Below are 5,585 nucleotides of genomic sequence, written 5' to 3'. Positions count from 1 at the left end.
GCTTTCTTTTATTTATGCTATTATTGCTTTTACTCTGAAGACATCTTTATTCCAATAGATTTACCTTTCCCCTTTTGGTCTTGGTTAAGAAATCAGTAACTCAGGAGTTATCTTAGCTCAATATATTTGATAACTGTTATCTTTGCTAATTGAACTGAACTTCAATAATCCCAACCTTTTCTTAGGAAATAAATAGGATTCGAAGATCAAGCTAATTAGTCCCTTGACTTTCCTTTGCTCTAGTAAAGGTCAACTAAGTGGAATTAAGATATAATCTTCTTTATTATTGAGAAGGGTAACTAATCTGGACTTCCAATTTCTCATCCCTTGCCAAAAGTTTGCTTTACAGTATTTATTTATTTTTAATTGCCAATTAAATTATTTGTCATATTTGTTCCTCATTCTTGAAACTCCAAATTTACAATCTCCATAACCAATAATAAGAACATACTTCCCTGCAGTTCCTTGAGAAGACAACCTGAGGTTTAAATACTCGGTTATCAATTTAAAAGGGGTTTGTTACTTGTGACAACCAAAACTTTTGTGTGAAAGGACTTTTGAAGGTTTAGAAACTATACTTGCAACGAGGATTTATCCGCAAATTTCTAGACCACGCAAAAGTTCTCTCATCAAAATGCCGCCGTTGCCGGGGAACTGCTAACGTGTGCCTTATTATTGGTTATTGTAAATATTTTTCTTTTACTTGTTTATTTATTTCTGTTTTTCCTTTTTAATTTTATTTGCTACTATGAACTCTCACCCTTCTCGCTTTGAGTTTGGTTCTAACTTTGTTGAAGGAAATAGAAGTTACAGCAGGAATATGCATTAAGGTCAAACCAATCAAGGATGGATGGAGCCAAGAAGATCTAATCAACCCTTTAGGCAACAACACCCTCCAAGATATCATGGACAACGACCATTCTACAATGCATACCCAGCTGATAGATATGGTGGACAACCTTGTAACTACCAACAGGCCCCACCCCGTGCCTATAGACCATCCTCTCAACATAACCTCGAACCACCACACTCACAAGCTTCTCTTCACCATTCGCCACCACATGAGATAAAGCAATGCTGGTGGTATGTTCCTGGGAAAGGCTTGGAGAACGGGTTAAGAAGCTTGAATAATGACAAGGAGATAGGAGAAATGGTGAAGTGTGCTAAAAAAATAACGGAGTTATTAATGTATATTTGGAGCATGGAGCATCACTGCCAAAATTTTTGGAGGACAATACACAACAGAAAAAGAATTCTCCAAGATTAACACAACTATTACCCTCAAACACCAAAGTTGCCTCAAACACCAAAGGTACACAACCACCATCAATAGTTTCAAAAACTCAAAATCAGACCAAAAAACCCACTAACAAAGTCAGTCAAGCCAAGCCAAACAAACCCACTAGTAGCATCCAGCCCACCAAGCCCATCAAGACCACCCAAAATACCAAAACAGATAAAATCAACAAGTTCAAACAGCCCTACAAGGTCTGCTTCCAGAGGATTCCAAAGCAAAGCTTTTAACAATGATATTCCATTTGAAGTGTCTTCTGACTCTTATGAGAGCACAGAAGATAGCATTTTTAAGCCAAATCTTGATGAAGACAGCTCTTCTGATTCAGATATTGGGGGGAAAATGTCAACAGTAGGAGTAGGAGTAGGGCGAATAAGAACCAGAAGGAGAAGATATTGACAAATATTTGTCTTCTAGCTAAATGAAAGGAGAAGATTCTGGTTGAGGATGATGCATTTGTGCAAGAAGTTAGTGATGAAGAAGTGGATCTTGGTTTTATTGGTAGTTTTGCCGAAGGTGTAGAATATGGTCTAGATCCTGGAGCTGACTCAGATGGTGCCAATTCATGGCACTCGAAGGAGATGAAGACTCCTGATGAACGAATTTTTGATGGTATAGAATTTCACAAATGAATTCTTGTTGCAAGTATAGTTTCTAAACCAACAAATAATCCTCTCATGCAAAAAATTATTTGTCACAAGTAACAAACCCTAATAAAAATAACCGAAGTATTCAAACCTCGGGTCATCTCTCAAAGGAATTGCAGGGAAGTTGTTCTTGTTATTGGTTATGGATTGTATATCTTTGGGGTTTTGGATAAGAAACATGAAAGATAAATTGCAAGAAAGTAAATGAACTCTAATGATAAAAAGGTCTTGGCAAGGGTTGATAGTTAAGGATCTTTACCCTTGTTACTAACCACAACATGACAATTGCAAGGATCAATCTCATTAAGTCATCCTCTAGCAAGTGAAAGAATGTCAAATGAACTACACCAATCCTAATCCATAAGTCCTATCCACTCACTAATTAACTTAGTGAGAGCTAGAGTCAATGGACACCAATTATCAAGACTTGGACATTAGCAACTCTATTTCACCTAAGTTACCTTCCCAAGCCAAGAACACAAAAATCTACTCTAACATCCTTCCAAGCATTTAATCAAATACTTAGAAGGCATAAAAGGAAAGCAAGATAAGATTGCAAGAAAAGTAAATCTACTCTACCAATTGCAAGGAAGTTAACAACAAAGCAAATCAACAATAGAAGAAATCAAACATAAATTGCATTAAAGAGAAGTAGAAGAAACAAGAGTGCATAACAACAAAATAAATTACAAGTAATGAAATACAAAACTAGGAAAGCAAGAGTAGAAGAACAAGAATTTGTAAAGGAAAAGGGAATCAAAGCATGAATTAAACCTAGATCTAAGAAATCCTAATCTACATCTAACCTAATTCTAGAGAGAAGATAGAGATTATCTCTTTAGAAACTAACTAAAGCATGATCCAAACTAAACTATGTGTTCCCCCCTCCTTTGACTCCTGTTGATTTCTGCATGTAATAGGCTCAGAAATGAGTTAGATTTGGGCCTGGAAAGCCCAGAAATCGCGCCCAGGGTTTTCACTTTAATAAGGTCACGTGCGAGCATTGACGCGTATGCGTGGTCACGCATACGCGTCGCCACGCGACTTCAATTCCACGCATGCGCGTCTACTACGCGTGCGCGTCGATGAATGCATCCCAAATCCTTGATTTTCCATGATTTTTCCACTTTGCATGCTTTTCTCTTCATTCCTTTGATCCGTTCCTAGCCTTTTCAACCTGAAATCACTAACAAATACATCAAGGCATCTAGTGGAATCAAATGTGAATTAAAATTAACCAATTAAGGGCCTAAAAAGCATGTTTTCACTCTTAAGCACAAATTAGGGAGAATTTATAAAACCATACTATTTCATGGAATAAATGTGGGAAATGGGTGATAAAATCCCCTAAATTCAACATAGAATGCACCACGAAATAGTGGTGCATCAAATCCTCCAAATTCAGAAGATGAACTAGAAGAAGATAACGATTCTGATGACGCATGTCCAATGTTTAGGGAGGGTGCAAGATTTGGTGAGTTACATATTGAGGTGGGTATGAAATTTGGCACAAAGTGGGACTTTAGAGAAGCTGTTAGAGAGTATACAACTCAAGAGGATAGGCGCATATGCCTTGTGAAGAACGATAGCATAAGGTGCAGGGTAGTTTTTAAGGTTAAGGATTATTTTTGGGTGGTTTATGCATCAAGCGACCATGAGGACACTTGTTAACAGATCAAAACCTTTAATGACGACCATACATGTCCTAGGGAAGACAGAAATAGGGCTACCAATAGGAATTAGGTCTACAGCAACCTTGTGAAGAAGGTAAGAAAATATCCTAACTTCAGACACTGCGAAGCTACGACCTATTTCAGAACACGTTTTGATTTGACATTAAATAAAAATTCAATCTCAAGGACTTTGATGGATGCTAGAAGTGTAGTGTATGGTGATGAAAAGCACAATATAAGATGGTGAGGGACTATGGCTTGACTTTGCTAAAAACCAATCCCGGTTCAACAGTGCAAATATGTACCAAACCTCAACCAAACGGAGAAGTTATTTTTGAGAGAATGTATGTGTGCTTAAGTGGTTGTAAAAATGGGTTCAAAGGTGGCTGCCGTCCTTTGATTGGATTACATGGAGCATTCCTCAAGACTCAGTTTAGTGGACAAATTTTGTCAGCAGTTGGACAGGATGCAAACCATCATATCTATGTCATTGCGTGGGAATTGTGGAGATAGAGAATAGGGAGAACTGGAAGTGGTTTCTTGAATTACTGCATCTAGACTTAAGACACTACAAAGATAATGGCTAGTATTTTATATCCGATATGCAAAAGGTAACCATGCATATTCGACCAAATATTAATTTTATTATTAGTTAACTGTTATTGCTGTTATGACAATTATGTTGTGAATGAATAATACAACTTATTTGCTGATTTTATAACTTGATAGTATGTATGCTATATTAGTGCACATAGGTTTCATTTAGTTTGCAAGTGATTTGATTGAAATGTTGGCTGAGTAGTTGGTGATTGGCATGGTTAGTGTGCCTATTGTTGAAGTTAACATGTGACAGTTACTATATGTTTTGTTATACCATTGTACATAGGTTCTATATAGGGTTTACTATGGACTATCGACTTAAACGTCAGAGACTATTATGTGTACTCGTGTTAAATATGAACGACTTTTATGGTGAGGGTGAGTTTATGTTAGGGACTGTTATGGTGATCGACCATAATTGGTAGGGACTAATACACTATAAATAAACTGTTATGTAATGTTCCTAATTGGCAGGGACTAATATCAGCAGTGCAAGAGGTGATGCCCAATGTGCACCATCATTTTTGCGTCTGCCATTTGTGGAGAAATTTCAACAAGAGTTGGAAGGATTTACAACTAAGGGGACTTCTGTGGGAATGTGCAAGGGCAACGACTCATCAAGAGTTTAGGGATGGAATGGACAAGATAAAAAGACTGAATGAGGATGCATGGGTATTGATGAACGGATATTTTATACGCTTTTTAGCATCATTTTCATATAGTTTTTGTTATGTTTGTTTAAGTTTTATTATATTTTCATAGGTTTTAGTACAAAATTCATATTTTTGGATTCTACTTTGAGTTTGTGTGTTTTATGATGATTTCAAGTAAATTCTGGGTGAAATTGAGGAGCTTTGGAAGAGTCTGATTCAGAGACAGAGAAAGGACTGCAGAAGTTGTTAGATTCTAACCTCCATGCACTCAAAGAAGCATTTCTGGAGCTACAGAAGTTCAAATGGTATGCTCTCAACGACTATGGAGAGCTAACATTCAGGGCTTTCCAGAAATATATAATAGTCTATACTTTGCTCTGGAAATGAAGGCCCAAAACTGGTGTTCAACGCCAGCCACCAACCCCATTCCTGGTGCCCAACACCCAAAAGGGAGCAGCTGGCGCCCAACGCCTAAAAATGAGTCCAAAGCTGGTGTCCAACGCCCCAGAGGGAGTACCAACTCGTGACTTCACTCAAACTCAGCCCAAACACTCATCAAGTGGGCCTGGAAAGTGGATTTTCGCACTATAAGACTAGTTTATCTTATTTTCTGTAATTCTTAGTTATCAGATTAGTATATATAGAACAAGGATCACCCTTGTTCAGAACTTTTGATGTTTTCGAACCCTTCATTACTTCTCTGTAAGCTATGAGTCAC

This window comes from Arachis ipaensis, chromosome B2 (genome assembly GCF_059453495.1).
Source record: "Arachis ipaensis isolate K30076 ecotype BB chromosome B2, ASM5945349v1, whole genome shotgun sequence".
NCBI lineage: Eukaryota > Viridiplantae > Streptophyta > Magnoliopsida > Fabales > Fabaceae > Arachis > Arachis ipaensis.
Note: the sequence above shows the minus strand (reverse complement) of the source record.